Genomic DNA, 17,306 nt, shown 5'->3' with positions numbered 1-17,306 from the left:
AGGTAACCTAATTTAGCATGTGAGAAATAATAAAATCTTACAAAATGGTAATAGTAATTATTATATTTTAAAATAATTACGTATTTTTCCAAAAAGAAAGATTCTCCATTTTAAAATAGTGTGCTATTTATCCAAACTGAGACAAGAGAGGACAATAAAGTAAAGCGGATCAATACTACTTGTGAGTACCTTTCCTGTTGCTGGTGGTGTGTAGTCGACTTGTGGGTCTCTGAGACCCGAAAATTGAGAGCCGCTTCGCGCCCCGGCTGCTGTACCTGGCGGCTCGGCGGCCGTCACCATGCCACAAAACGAATGTATTGAGTTACACTGTAAGCGCTATGGATACCGTTTGGATTACCATGAGAAAAAGCGAAAGAAGGAAGGCCGAGAGGCTCATGAACGTTCAAAGAAGGCAAAAAAGATGATTGGTCTGAAAGCTAAGCTCTACCATAAACAGCACCATGCTGAGAAAATACAAATGAAAAAGACTATCAAGATGCACGAAAAGAGAAACACTAAACAGAAGAATGATGAAAAGACTCCATAAGGAGCAGTACCTGCATATCTACTGGACAGAGAGGGACAGTCCCGAGCTAAAGTACTTTCCAGTATGATTAAACAGAAACGAAAAGAGAAAGCGGGAAAATGGGAAGTCCCACTGCCCAAAGTTCGTGCCCAGGGAGAAACAAAAGTATTAAAAGTTATCCGAACAGGAAAGAGGAAGAAGAAAGCCTGGAAGAGGATGGTTACTAAAGTCTGCTTTGTTGGAGATGGCTTTACTCGAATAGCACCTAAATATGAAAGATTCATTAGGCCAATGGGCTTACGTTTCAAGAAGGCCCACGTAACATGCCCTGAACTGAAAGCTACCTTCTGCCTGCCAGTGCTTGGTGTCAAGAAGAATCACTCATCCCCACTACATACAAATTTGGGTGCTATCACCAAAGGTGCTGTCACTGAAGTGAACGTGAGCGATTGGGCCTTGTGACACAAGGAGGCAAGGTGATTTGGGGGAAATATGCCCAGGTTACCAACAGTCCTGAAAATGATGGATGCATAAATGCAGTCTTACTGGTTTGATAGCAGTTACACACAAATAGCTAACTCCTTATGATTATTGAAAATTACACCTCAATCAGGAAACTATTACTGTGATGTTTCTGAGTACTACCAATCAGCCTTATGTGTCTGTAGTCATCAAGAAAACTATTTTATTGTTATAAAATAAACAAACATTAAAACGGCCTAGTTTTACAAATTGGTCTCCTGTGTCTGTTCAGTGTTTAGATGTCCATAAAATTGAATGATTAAAAATCAATTATAGAAAAAAATTACTTGTGAGTATAGAAGCAAAATGTTCCCAACAGAATATTAATAAATCAAATCCAGAAATACATAGAAAGAGGAATACACCATGAACAAATGGGGTTTATCTGAAGAATTTAAGGCTGGTTCAATATTTGAATCTCAGTCTATGTAATCTACATCAAAGAAAATTAAATGTTACAGAAGAAAAACCACATGATCATACCAACTGATACCAAAAAAGAAAAAAAAAAGACACTTGACAAAATACAGCATTCATTCATAATAAAAGTTTCCAGCAAACTAGGCAGAGAAGGGAACTCCCTCAACCTAATAAAGGGCAACTACAAAACCCCTAGAACTGGCATCATACTTAATGGTGAAAGAATTCTTTGCTTCTAAGATCAAAATAAGGAAAGGCTGTCTGCTCTTACCACTCTTATTCAACATAGTACTGGCAATTTTAGTGCAACAAGGAAAGAAAAGGAAGTAAAAGGCATACAGTGTGGACAGGAAGGACTGTAACTGCCCCTATTTGTAGATAATATGATTGACTGTAGAAAATGTTAAGGAATATATAAAAACAAAAGAAAAAAGCACCAAACAAATGCTAGAACTAATAAGTGAATTTAGCAAGATTATAGGGTACAAAGCCAACACACAAAGATCAACTTTTTCTATACAATAGCAATATACAATTGCAGGCTGAACTTGAAATACAATTTACAATATCCCCCCAAAATTCTTAAGTATAAACTGAAGAAAGATTTCCAGACCTGTATTCTGAGAAGTACAAAATGCTGATGAAAGAGAATGAAAACCTAAATAAATGGAGAGACATATCATATTCATGGATGGCAAGAGTCAACATAGTCAAGATGTCAGTTCTTCACAAATTGATCGATAGATTTAACAAAATACAATAAAAATCCTAGCTGGCTTGTTTTATAGATGTAAATAAGCTGGTTCTAAAATTTGTATGAAAGGACAAAGGAACTAAGAATAGCTAAAACAGTTTTCAAAAACGAGAAACTTTGAATAGTCATATTACACAAAGTTACTCTAAACATGCAGTAATCAAGACTGTTGAAGGTACAGAAACAGATCAGTGGAACAGAGTAGGGAATCTAGAAATAGATTCACACAAATATGACTAACTAATTTCTTTTTACAAAAGTGCAAAAGCAATTCAATAGAGAAAGCACAGCCATTTCAACAGCTGATAACAGAGCAGTTGGACATTTCATTAAAAAAAAATCCTTGGCCTAAACCTCACACCTTAAACATAAATTAATTCAAAAAGGATTATAGATCTGAATGTACAACACAAAAGGACAAAGCTTTTAGAAGTAAATGTAGGAGAAAATCTTCATGACTTTGGGTTAGGTAAAAAGTTCTCAGACATGACACCAAAAGCGCCATGAAACCATGCAAGAAAAAAGCTTTATAAATTGGACTTCAAATTAACTTTTGCTCTGTACAAGACATTGTTAAGAAAATGTGAAGACAAGCTATAGATGGGAGAAAAGTCTCATCTGGCAAGGGGCTTATATGCAGAATATAAAATGAATCTTAAAACTGAGCAAAATCAAACCCAAGCAACCCTATTTAAAAAATGGGTAAAATACCTTCATACAAGAGGATTTTCACCAAAGAGGATAGGAAGATGGTAAACATATATATGAAAAGTTGTTCAATGTTATTAGCCATCAGGGAAATGAAAATTAATGAGAAACCACTACACATCTATGAGAATAACTAAAATAAAAAAGTATACTAACAATACCAAGCGCTGATGAGAATACATAGCAACTGAAACTCTCTTACAGTGCTAGTGGGAATGCAGAATTATATGGTGACTCTGGAAAATGGTTCATCAGTTTCTTATAAAGTTAAACACATTTATGTATGACTCAGCAATCCCAGTCCTATGTATCTACCTTAAAAAAAATAAAATTTATATTTACATAAAAACCTATACAACAATGTTAATAACGGCCCTATTTATAGTAGTTAAAAAAAAAAAAACAACAACCCTGGGAACACTCCAAATGTCCTACAACAGGTGAATTATAAACTGGTTAATCCATGCTTTATAATACTACATTAAAAAAGAGTGAACTATTGAGATACACATCAACTTAGAAGATTCTCAAAGGCATTACATTGCATGAAAGAAGCCACTTCTGAAAGGTTATATACTGCATGATTCCATTTATGACATTCTCAAAAAGGCCAACTATAGGAGTGAAGAACAGATGAGCAGTTTCCAGAGATTTTTGGTGGAGAGAGGAGGTGAATGTAATGAGAATTCAGTGGAAATGTCCTGATTAGAAATATAATCTTGAGAGACTTCATTATATAGTTGATATTTTAAAGCCATAAGATTAGATTGCCAAGAGAGTTAAAGGCAAACAGAAGAGACCAGAGTTTAGAACTGAAGTTCTAGGATATAGCCATGGACACTCTTATGTTAATAAAATGTTGAAAAATGAGGAATCAGCAAAGGAGACTGACAAGGAGCAGTCATTGAGGTAGGAGAAAAGCCAGGAGAGTTTATTGTCCTTGAGCCCAAGGGAAGAAAGTATATAAAGGGGAAAGGAATAATCAAATGCTGCTGATAGATCAAGTAAGATGACAGTTGAGCAGTGACAAGTGGTTTTTGCCACAGGGAAAACACAAATGACCTTGAGAAGAGCAGTTTTGATGTAGTAGTAGAGATAAAATTTTGATCGAAGTGGGATCAACAGAATGAGAGAAATAGAGTTGTCTTTGGAAGAGGTTGATTGTAAACAAAATAAAAACAAACTCACAGACATAGAGATCAAACTAGTGGTTACCAGAGGGGGAAGGGAAGAGGGAGGGGCAAGATAGGGTTAGAGGATTAAGAGGCATAAACCACTACATATAAAATAAAAAACCTATAAGGATATAGCCCATATTTTATAATAACTTTAAATGGAGTGTAATCTATAAAAACACTGAATCCCTGCTGTATACCTGAAGCTAATATAATATTGTAAATCAGCTGTATTTCAAAAAAAGAAAACAGCTTGTTGGTATTACAAAAAATTAAGACTTTAAATGGTGCCTTGGGAAATATCTACTTAATACAAAAGAAGATGATAAATGAAAAGCAGAAGATCAGAAAAGAGGCAAGACAATAAGGAAACAAATAGTAACACAAGAGGTGTAATTCCAACCATATCAATAATAACATTAGATAAGAATGGGTTAATTACTCCAATCAAAAAGAAATTGACCGACTGGAGTTAAAAAACCCACGATCTATAATAAGGAAACATTAAGATGCCTTAATGCATCTTAAGTGATGCATTAGATCACATGGACTTAATTGATATTTATAGAACATTCCATACAAAAGCAGTAGAATACACATTCTTTTCAAGTACACATTGAACATTTTTCAGGCTAGATCACATGCTGGACCACAAAGTGAGCCTTGATAAATTTAAGAAAACTGAAATCATAGCAAGCACATTTTCTGATCACAACACTGTAAGATTAGACATCAACTATAAGAGAAAAACTGCAAAAACCACAAACATGTGGAGGCAAAACAGTATGCTACTCAACAACCAATGGATCATTGAAGAAATCAAATAAGAAAAAAAAAACCTAGAGATAAACCAAAATGAAAATATGATGATTCAAAATATATGGGATGCAGCAAAAGCAGTTGTAAGAGGGGAGTTTGTATTTATACAAGCTTACCTCAGGAAACAAAAAATCTCAAATAAACAACCTAACCTTACACCTAAAGCAACTAGAAAAGAAGAACAAACAAAACCCAAAGTTAGTAGAAGGAAAGAAATCATAAAATTCCGAGAAGAAATAAATGAAATAGAGACTAAAAAACAGATAAATGAAACTAAAAGCAGATTCTTTGAAAAGATAACCCTAATTGATAAACATAATTGATAAACCTTTGGTCAGACTCATCAAGAAAAAAAGGGAGAGGGCCCAAATCAATAAAATCAGAAATGAAAAAGGGAACTTACAACCAATACTACAGAAATACAAAGGATCATAAGAGGCTACTGTAAGTAACTATAGGCCAGTAAAATGGACAACCTAGAACAAATGGACAATTTCTTACAAAGGTACAATCTCCTAACACTGAACCAGAAAGAAATGCAAAATATGAAATCTAGATACCAATACTGAAAATGAATCAGTAATTTAAAAAACTGCCAACAACAACAAAAAAGTCCACGCTTCACAGAGGAACTCTACCAAACATTTAGAGAAGAGTTAATGCACATCTTTCTGAAACCATTCCAAAAAATTACAGAGGAAGGAACACTTCCAAACTCATCCTATGAGGCCATCATCACCTCGATACCAAAGCCAGAAGAAGATATCAGAGACAAAATGACAGGCCGGTATCATTTATGAACATAAATGCAGAAATCCTCAACATAATATTAGCAAATGGGCTCCGACAATGCGTTAAAAGGATCATGCACCATGATCAAGTGAGATTTCTTCCAGGGTTGCAAGGATTTTTCCATACCAACAAGTCAATCAATGTGATACACCACAGTAACAAATTGAAGAATAAAAACCATACGATCGTCTCAACAGATGCAGAAAAAGCTTTTGATAAAATTCAACAATGATTTATGATGAAAAACTCTCCAGAAAGTGGGCATAGAGGGAACATACCTTAACATAATAAAGGACGTATATGACAAACCCACAGCTAGCATTATTCTCAATGAAAAAAGCTGAAAGCGTTTCCTCTAAGATCAGGAACAAGACAAGGATGTCCACCCTCGCCACTATTTTTCAACATAGTTTTGGAAGTGCTAGCCACAGCAATCAGAAGAAAAAGAAATAAAGAAACCAAATTAAAAAAGAAGTAAAACTGTCACTGTTTTCAGATAACATGATACTATACATAGAAAATCCTAAAGACATCACTAGAAAATTATCAGATCTCATTAATGAATTAGGTAAAGTTGTAGTATACAAAAATATGTAGAAATATGTTGCATTTCCATACACTAACAAAGAAATATCAGAAAGAAAAACTAAGGAAAATATCCCATTTATCATTGCATCAAAAAGAATATAATACCTAGGAATAAACCTACTCAAGAAGGCAAAAGTCATTTACTCTATTAAAAACAATGACACTGATGAAAAAAACTGAAGATGACACAAACAGATGGAAAGATATACCATGTTATTGGATTGGAAGAATCAATATTGTGAAAATGGCCATACTACCCAAGGCAATATATAGATTCAAGGCAATCCCTATCAAATTACCAATGACATTTCTTCACAGAACTGGAACAAAAAATGTTTAAATTTGTATGGAAAGACAGAAGACCCTAAATAGCCAAAACAATCTTGAGGAAGAATGGAGCAGGAGGAATCACAGTCTCTGACTTCAGACTATACTTCAAAGCTAGAGTAATCAAAACGGTATGGTACTGGCACAAAAACAGACACATAGATCAATGGAACAGGATAGAATGTTCAGAAATAAACCTACTCACTTTGGTCAACTAATCTATGACAAAGGAGGTAAGAATATACAATGGAAAAAAGACAGTCTCTTCAATAAGTAGTGCTGGGAAAACTGGACACTTATCTGTAAAAGACTGAAATTAGAACATTCTATAACACTATATATAAAAATAAACTCAAAATGGATTAAAGACCTAAATGTAAGACCAGATTCTATAAAAGTCCTAGAGGAAAACATAGGCAGGACACTTTTTGACATAATTGCAGCAATATTTTTTTTTGGATCCATCTCCTAGAGTAATGGAAATAAACACAAATATAAGCAAATGGGGCCCAATTAAACTTAAAAACTTTTGCACAGCAAAGGAAACCATCAACAAAAGAAAAAGACACCTACAGAATGGGAGGAATATTTGCAAATGATGAGACCAACAAAGGAGTAATTTCCAAAATACACAAACAGCTCATTCAACTTAATGTAAAAAACAAACAATCCAATCCCTTCTATAATGGAAAAGAATCTGAAAAAGAATATACAATTGAATCACTTTGCTGTACACCTGAAACTAACACAACATTGTAAATCAACTATACTTCAGTAAAAAAAGGTTGATAATTTAAAACAGAATATCTCATAACAGCAGAATTTCTTCACAAAAATTAGAAAGAAAATGAGTAAAACCAAAAAAAATTTCTGAGTGACTCATTTCTTAGCTAAGCAAGAAGCCACTGGTGAGTTAATTAAACTGTATTTGATAAAACTAGCTAAAGAAATGTATCCAGAGAAAATAAACGTTTTTTTATGACTATTAGTCTCTGGTGAGAAGAGATGTTCACAGAACTGAGGACACTGGAAGCAACATTAATAGTCAATTAAAAAACAAGGCAAATGATCAAATGATTTTCCTTTCTCTGATGAATCCAAACATATTACCAATACTGCTCAGCTGTTCTTAATTATTTAGAATGTCAATATTAATTTTAAAGGTATTAGAGAATTAGTTCCTAAAAATAATATGAGTAGAAAAGTAGGAGAGAATATTTTCAAACTAGTTAAGAAGACACTAATTCAGTACAACATGAATTGGAAAACGCTACTAGAATGGGTTACAACTGGTGATAATTAAAATAAATGTAGAGCAGAAAAAGGCTTAGTGGGGCAAATTTATAATGTCTATCAAGATGTAAGGTGTCTACAGCCTGTGGGTTATTCATTGCATTATTATCATTAGAATTTTACAGAAAAAAATTTCTGTGAAGGTTTGAACCTATCATATGTAATTGAACTACCAATAGCAATGGTGAACTTCACTCACTCTCATAGATTTAGCCATCATCATTTCCATGAACTATAGTCAGAAACAGACTCACAGACACAGAAAACAAACTTATGGTTACCAAAGGGGAAATTGGGGAGGGGAGAGATAAATTAGCAGTATGGTATTAATAGATACACACCACTGTATATAAAATAGATGAATAACAAGGATTTACTGTTTAGCACAGGGAACTATATTCAATATCTTTTAACAGGCTATAAATGGAAAAGAATCTGTAAAAGTATATGTATAGATATATTACTGAATCACTTTGCTGTGCACCTGAAACTAACACAATAGTGTAAATCAACTATAGTTCAATAAAAAAAGAAATAGATTAATATCTTGAATTGCCTTTCCACACAGTATTCTAATGGCCTAGCTATGGTAAATATATCTATATCTATATAAAATAAAATATATAAAAAACATATATAAAATATATATATTAGCTCAAAACTGTAATTGAAATGCTTTTCAATAAGGCCTTTCCTCAACATCCATTATATCAGACACTAAATAGCTTTAAAAATTAGCTCTTCCTGAAGGCATGATAATGTCTCCTACTGAATTCTACCTAAAATTACAAAGTAAAATAGCACTTATGCAAATCTTATAATGCAGTAGACATTTCAACATTATTAGAATCACTAGTAATGTCATGCAGCACATTCTGTGCTGTCAAAAGTTAAAGGAAAAATTGAGATCTCCATTTCCAGATCTGCAGTGAATATATTTTCTAGCTCAAACAACTTTCAGTGACATTTTTTGGACTTCAATGCAAGTAATATGACACTTTCATATTTCAAAATCCATTTAACTGGAGATTCCAACTAACCCTCAGTTTGAAGTGACTAATCGGCAATGCAATGACAAGCTAAAAGGCAGATACCAAGAGAATAATCCATAAGGATTCTATACCTGGCTTACAAGTGAGGAGTTTGCTGATAAATTAAAATAATATATTGTGGATGAATATCAGTAATTGACAGTACCTGTCTGTGTGAAAGACAGCATTAACAGATGAAGATCTGCAATAGATTTTAAAAATATATTTTTATTGAAGTATAGTCAGTTTACAATGTTTTGTCAATTTCTGGTGTACAGCACAATGCTTCAGTCATATATTTATTACATATTTTTTTTTCACATTTTCCACCGTAAGTTACTATAAGATATTGAACAGTATAAACTTGTTTTTTTAATCTATTTTACATACATTAGTTAATATCTACAAATTTCGAACTCTCAATTTATCCCTTCCCATCCTGTTTCCCCCAGTAACCATAAGCTTGTTTTCTATGTCTGTGAGTCTGTTTCTGTTTTGTAAATAAGTTAATTTGTCTTTTTTTTTTTTTTAAGATTCCACATATAAGTGATACCATATGGTATTTTTCTCTCTCTTTCTGGCTTACTTCACTTAAAATGACATTCTCCAGCTCCATCCATGTTGCTGCAAATGGCATTATTTTATTCTTTTTTATGGCTGAGTAGTATTTCATTGTGCAAATATACCACAGCTTCTTTATATAATCATCTGTTGATGGACATTTAAGTTGTTTCCATGTCTTGGCTATTGTAAGTAGTGCTGCTATGAACACTGGGGTGCATGTATATTTTTAAATTAAGGTTCCCTCTGGATATATACCGAGGAGTGGAATTCCTGGATCACATGGTAAGTTTATTTTTAGTTTTTTGAGGAATCTCCATACTGTTTTCCATAATGGCTGCACCAAACTACATTCGCTCCAACAGTGTAGGAAGGTTCCCTTTTCTCCACACCCTCTTCAACATTTATCCTTTGTGGACTTTTGAATGATGGCCATTCTGACTGGTGTGAGGTGATACCTCATTGTAGTTTTGATTTGCATTTCTCTGATAATTAGCGATATTGTGCATTTTTTAATGTGCCTATTGGCTATTTGTCTTCACTGGAGAATTGCTTATTTAGGTCTTCTGACCATTTTTGGATTTTTTTTTTTATTAAGTTGTATGAACTGTTTATATATTCTGGAAATTAAGCCCTTATCAGGCTCATCTTTTGCAATTATTTTCTCCCATTCTGCGTGTTGTCATTTTGTTTTGCTTATGGTTTCCTTTGCTGTGCAAAAGCTTGTAAGTTTAATTAGGTCCCATTTGTTTATTTTTGCTTTTATTTCTATTGCTTGGGTTGACTGCCCTAGGAAAACATTGCTGAGGTGTATGTCAAATAATGTTTTGCCTATGTTTTCTTCTAGGAGGTTTATTGTGTCTTGTCTTATTTTTAAATCTTTAATTTAAGTCATTTCAAGTTTATTTTTGTGTATGATGTGAGGGAATACTCTAACTTCATTGATTTACATGCAGTTGTTCAGTTTCCCCACCATTTGCTGAAGAGATTGTCTTTATTCCATTGTATGTTCTCTGCCTCCTTTGTCAAAAGTTAATTGACCAAAAGTTTGTGGATTCATTTCTGGGCTCTCTAATCTGTTCCATTGATCCATATGTCTGTTTTTGTACCAATATCATGCTGTTTCAATGACTGTAGCTCTGTAGCAGTGTCTGAAGTCTGGGAGGGTTGTTCCTCCAGCCTCATTCTTTTTCTTCAGTAATGCTTTGGCAATTCTAGGTATTTTGTGATTCCATATAAATTTTAGTATGATTTGTTCTAGTTCTGTAAAAAAAATGTCCTGGGTAATCTGATAGAGATTGCATTAAATCTGTAGATAGCTTTGGGTAGTATGGCCATTTTAACAATGCTAATTCTTACTGTCCTAGAACATGGTATCTTTCCATTTCTTTGAGTCATCTTTAATTTCCTTACTCAGCATTTTGTAATTCTCCATACATAAGTCTTTGATTTCCTTGTTCAGACTTATTCCTAAGTATTTTAGTTTTTTTGGATGCAATTTTAAAAGGAATTATTTCTTTACTTTCCTTTTCTGAAATTTCATTGTTAATGTTAGGAAATGCCACTGATTTCTGTATGCTGATCTTGTAGCCTGCTGCCTTGCCGAATTATTTTATCAGCTCTAGAACTTGTTGTGTGGAGCCTTAAGTGTTTTCTATATACAATACAATGTTATCCACGTATATTGACAATTTTACCTCTTCTCTTCCAATTTGGATCCCCTTTATTTCTTATTCTTGTCTAATTGCTATGGCTGTGACTTCCAATACTATATTGAATAGAAGTGCTGAGAGTGGGCATCCTTGTCTTGTTCCAGATTTTAGTGGAAAGGCTTGCAGCTTTTCACCATTGAGTACTATGCTGGCTGTAAGTTTGTCATACATAGCTTTTATTATGTTAAGATATGTTCCCTCTATTCCCATTTGGTAAGAGTTTTTGTCATAAGTATGTGTTGAATTTTATCAAATGCTTTTTCTGCATCTACTGAGATGATCATATGATTTTTGCCCTTTCTCTTGTTGATGTGGTGTATCACATTGATTGATTTGCAAATGTTGAACCATCCTTGTGTCACTAGGATGAAGCCAACTTGATGATGATGTATGATCTTTTTTATGTGTTGTTGAATTCTATTTGCTAATATTTTGTTGAGGATTTTTTGCATCTATGTTCATCAATGATATTGGCCTGTAGCTTTCTTTTTTGGTAGTGTCTTTGTCTGGCTTTGGTATCAGGGTGATAGTGGCCTCATAGAATGAGTTTGGGAATATTCCCTTAGCTTCGATCATTTGGAAGAATTTGAGAAGGATTAGTATGAGCTGTTCTTTGAATGTTTGATAGAATTCTCCAGTGAAGCCATCTGGTCCCGGACTTTTGTTTGCAGGGATGTTTTTTTATTGCTGATTTTATTTCACTTCTAGTGATTGGTCTGTTCAAGTCTGTTTCTTCTTGATTCAGTCTTGATGGACTGTATGTTTCTAGAAACTTGTCCATTTATTCTAACTTGTCCAATTTGTTGCCATATAGTTGTTCATAGTATTCTCTTATGATTTTTTGTATTCCTGTGGTGTTGGTTGTAATTTTTCCATTTTCATTTCTTGTTTTGTTTATTTGTGTGTTCTCTCTTTTCTTTTTGGTGAGCCTGGCCAGAAGTTTGTTGATTTTGTTTACTCTTTCAAAAAACCAGCTCTTGGTTTGATTGATTTTTTTCTATTTTTTAATCTCTAATTTATTTATTTCCTCCCTGAACTTTATTATTTCTTTCCTTCTGCTGACTTTAGGTTTTGATTGTTCTTCTTTTTCTAATTCTTTTAGCTGGTAGGCTAGGTTGGTTATTTGAGGTTGTTCTTCTTTTTTTGAGGAAGACTTGTATTGCTATGTACTTCCCTCTTAGGACTGCTTTTGCTGCATCCCATAGATTTTGTGTGGTTGTATTTTCATTGTCGTTTTTCTCAAGGTATTTTTTGATTTCTTCTTTGATTTCATTGTTGAACCATTCATTTTTTAGTAGCATGTCATTTAGTCTCCATGCTGTCATTTTTAAATTTGTTTTTCTGTGATTGATTTCTAGTTTCATGCCATTATGGTCAGAGAAGACACGTGGAATAATGTCTATCCTCTTAAGTTTTTGAGGCTTCTTTAGTGCCTGAGTTTGTTGTTCCTTCTAGAGACTGTTCCATGTGCACTTAAAAAGAATGCATATTCTGTTTTTTGGGGGATGTAATATCCTAAATATATCAACCAAGTCCAAGTGTTCTATTGTGTCATTTAGTCTCTCCATTGCCATTTTGATTTTGTGTCGGGAAGACCAGTCCAATGATGTTAGTGGGGTGTTAAAGTCTCCTACTATTATTGTATTCCCATCAATTTCTCTATTTATGTCTGCTAGCATCTGTTTTATATATTTAGATGCTCCTATTTTGGGTGCATATATGTTAATGAGTGTAATATCTTCATCTTGTATTGCTCCTTTAATCATTATATAGTGTCCTTCTTTGTGTCTCTTTGTGGCCTTTGTTTTAAAATCTGTTTTGTCTGATATGAGTATTGCTACTCCTGCTTCCTTGTCATTTCCATTAGCATGAAATATCTATTTCCATCCTCTCACTTTCAATCTATGTGTTTCCTTCACTCTAAAGTTGGTCTCTTGTAGGCAGCATTTTGTAGGCTTTTGTTTTATTAGCCAATCTGCCACTTTATGCCTTTGATTGGAGCATTGAGCCCATTGACATTTATAGTAATTATTGATAGATGTGTGTTTATAGCCATTTTGAACTTTGTTTTCCATTTGATTTGATATTTCTTCTTTGTTCCTTTATTTCCCTTTTCTTTTTCTTTTTGTGGTTTGATTATTTTCTTTTGTATTTGCTTGGTTTCTTTTTGTTTTTTGTGACTCTATTGTATGCTTTTGATTTATGGTTACCCTGTTTTCCAGGTATGTTAACCCTTTACTATATCTGTTTGCTTTAGACTGATCATCAGGTAGACTCAAACACATCCTAAAAAGAACAAAAAAAAAAAAAAAAGAGGGAGAGAGAGAAAAAAATCTATATTTTCTTGCTCCCTCTCCCACCTTTTATGATTTTGATATTCTTTATTTTTATTTATTAATTTTTTTACATCTTCATGTTTATTCTCTTGCAACTCATTGTAATTATCATATTTGCAATTATGGTTTTCTCATTTGTATAGTCTCCTGTCTCTTTCCTATTTAGAGTATACCTTTCAATATCTTTTTTTTTAGCATAGGTTTAGTATAGCTGAATTCTTTATTTTTTGCTTGTATCTGAAATTCTTTATCTCTCCTTCTACTCTAAAGAATAATCTTGCTGGTTAGAATATTCTAGTTTGCAGCTTTTTCTCATTCAGGACTTTGAATATATCTTGCCACTCCCTTCTGGCTAGCAGTGCTTTTGTAGAGAAATCAGCTGAAAGCCTTATGGGGGTTCCCTTGTAAGTAACTGGTTTTCTCTTGCTGCATTTAGAATCATTTTTTTATCTTTAACTTTGGCCATCTTAATTATAATATGTGTTGGTATAGGTCTGTGGATTCTTCTTGTTTGGGCCTCTCTGTGCCTCCTGTACTTAGATATCTGATTCCTTCTTGAGGTTTGGAAAGTTTTCTGTCACGATTTCTTCAAATACCTTTTCAATCCCCTTTTCTCTTTCTTCTCTTTCTGGGACCCCTATTATGCATAGGTTGGCATGCTTTGTATTACCCCATAGGTCCCTTATATTGCTTACATTGGTTTTTACTTGATTTTCTGTCTGCTGTTCTGATTGGATTAGTCTTCTGTTAGTCTTAGACTCCTGTCTTCTAAGTCACTTATTCATTCCTCTTTGTTATCTAGTCTGCTTTTGACTACCTTTCACCCAGCTCTTATCTCAGCAATTGAGTTTTCTGTTTTTAATTGGCTCTTCTTTATAGTTTCAATTTCCTTTTTAAAGTATTCTCTGTTTCTTTTGATAGTCTCTTTTAGTCCCTTCACTGCTTTTATCATTCCCTTTTTGAAGTCATGATGTAGTAGACTATCGAGATTTATTTCATTGATCATTCTTTCAGGGGATTTCTCTTGTTCTTTTAATTGGGGGTGGCTCCTCTGCTTCTTCATTTTACTTATATAACTCTGGGTCTATGTAATTTGGAGTATCAGTTATCTACTGTGGTATTGAAGTACTGTTTTATTTTTTGTTTGTTTGCTCTTATTTAAAGTGGGAACATTCCTGTGTAGACTGTGCATCTGATACATTAGTTGCTATGGCTGTTCTTAGTATGGATGGTTGCCATGTCGTTCTTCTGTGAGTATTGTCTGGTATCCCTTTAATTAGGAGTGTGGTTGGTGTTGTGGTGCTCAGAGCCTGCCCTGGTTTTTGTTGTTGAGCTGGGCCTCCTGTTTTGTTCTGTAGTTGTCACAGCCTTGACAGGGGCCTGGTCTGCTCCACTGTTTCTGGAATAGAGGCTTCTAGATCTGTTTCTGAGCTGTGGTGTGTAGTAGACTGGGTTGGAATGCTTCAGCTGGGAAGAAGAGTAGGCAGGAGATGTTCACTGGGAAATGCCCTCTGTGGTGTTGTCATTTGTTATGTGGGCTTGCAGAGTATTCTTTGTTGACACTGCCTTTGTCACTGCCTTTATCCCTGCCTTAGCTGCAGGAATGTTGGCCACCTACTCTGGTGTTCCCCAGCCTCTGAGCCCCAGGAACCACCAGTGCAGATCTGCCAATGTCAGGTGTTAGGACCTGCCATAGCAAGTTTGCCATCACACATGAATCTGTGATGTGCCACATTGTCAGTGCAGACCCCAGCCCTGCCTCTGCATACAGATACAGTAAGTAGGCCTCTTGTAAATACCCATAAGCACCCCCACTGTGAGTCAGAACTTAGCGCACTGCCTGTTCATCCCAGAGGCGTGGGTCCACAAAGGGTCCAGAGACAGCAAATTCACCCTCTCTGCCTGTGGCTGTAAACAAATCTCAGTCCCATCTGTGCAGTTGCAGGGCTGCTGGGTATGGATTCAGCTTTCAGCCCCGCCTCTGTGCAGCAGTAATGGTGATGACCAAGCCTTATCTCTCTTCTTGTGAGAAAACACTAACAATGGAGCCAAGTGGAGAAAGCAGCTATGGTGTGGCTGTGTTGTGCCCCCCCCGACACCACCTTATTTTATAGGGGTCCCAGGCTGTTCTGTTCTGCACACACTGCCAACCAGAGCTCACTCCTCTCTCTAGTCCCCTGAGTCTGCCTCTATGCAGTGGGCCCCAGCCCTCTGCCTGGGCTCCTCACTGATCTCCAACAGTCAGTCCTGGCTCATCCCTGCTGGCTCCTATCCAGGGCTAGAGATCACAGGGACCCTTTGTGTCAGTTTCCCTTAGTTCTGTCTGACAGTGGGTTGCCACTTTCTCATTGTAGCCTTAGAAACTCCACTTCTGCTCCTGCTGAACTTCCAGCTAGAGAGGGAATATCCCAGCGTGAGGGTACCTTTCTTTCTATGCTGCTCCCTCCCTGCAGGACTGGTCCTTCACCAATTTTTTTTTTTAACCAGATTTGTGAGTATCCTCCTGTATTTCGAAGGGAGAGGCACTCTGCCAGAGTTCAGTAGGTGTTCTGTGTGATTCAGTGGATTTGTAGATGTAATTCTTGCTGTATTTGTGGGAGAGGGTGAGCTGTGAGTCTCTGTACTCCACCATCCTGGTGCAACCCCTCCTGTAATAGATTTCTATGATATGAAACAATAACAAAGAATCACAATTAAGCAAAGTGTTATCCACCCACAAAGAACTCCATTCTTCTTATTACTGGACCTGTATTATGAAACACTACACTCAACATTTTAATATTTCAAATTTTATCAACAGAAAATTGGTGGAAATTTGTTTTCTCTCTTGTTTGATAAGTATCTATGTAGCACTCTAGATTTTATCTCTTGGCCACAAAGCCTAAAATATTTGCTATGTAGCTTCTTATAGTTTTGCCAACTCCTGAAATAAGTGACCCTACAAAATAAGACATTGAGATAGTTTGGTCCCACATTCAAGGTGCAAAAGGAAAATGGGAAAATTGCCACCCAAATTATCTTTATGAGCATCCAAGTAAATCCTAGTGCCATGTGCAAATACTAGGAAGCAGAGAGAAAGACCTTGGGCAGAAATAAGACCTAGAGAGGTCCTGGGTATGTTCTGCTTGAAGTATCTGTGGAACAGGCAGATGGAGATCTCCTGGAGGCAACAGGATGTGTGGCTCTGAATCTAAGAAGGGAAGGCCAGAATGAAGGTGAGGACTGAGGAGTCATTGGCATTTTGGTGAGAAGTGAAACAAGCAATGAATCAGATGGCCCACAAGGAAAGAGACTGAGGAGGTCAAACTACAAGTACAGGATGTAAGGGAACCCCACACTGGAGCCCGGAAGAATAGGCCTTGAAAAATGAAGAAAAAATTATCCAAAAGGAAAAATAAAATTAGGAATCTACATTAAATACATAGCTCTTCACCTATGGAAAATGAATAGAAAATGAAGAAGCAGAGATATTTTTAGAAAAACCAAGGGTACAATGTAAGAACCAGAATAATCAAAACAACTGAACATGGATAAAACAAAATCACAGCAAGAAGTTGAAGGATATCTGGTTTTAATTCCAAATTAACATGTAACATATAACTCTTAACATAGTTGAAAGAAAACTGCCTAAGAAGTGACATCAATCACAGGGGCCATCAGAGAACAAGAAATAATTCTCAAAATTACCAAAACTTGACTTCATAAAACTGCGAAAGCCCTAGAAGAAAACACAGAAATAAAG

The 17,306-nt window shown here is 35.2% G+C and overlaps 1 pseudogene; it reads left to right on the top strand.

Annotated features, from left to right (window-relative positions):
- Positions 1-211: 211 nt before the first annotated feature.
- Positions 212-6,256, top strand: LOC116667248 (annotated as a pseudogene).
- The last annotated feature ends 11,050 nt before the right edge of the window (positions 6,257-17,306 follow it).

This window comes from Camelus ferus, chromosome 11 (assembly GCF_009834535.1).
Source record: "Camelus ferus isolate YT-003-E chromosome 11, BCGSAC_Cfer_1.0, whole genome shotgun sequence".
Taxonomy (NCBI): domain Eukaryota; kingdom Metazoa; phylum Chordata; class Mammalia; order Artiodactyla; family Camelidae; genus Camelus; species Camelus ferus.
The sequence above is the reverse complement of the archived record's forward strand: the minus strand, read 5'-3'. Positions and strand labels throughout refer to the sequence as shown.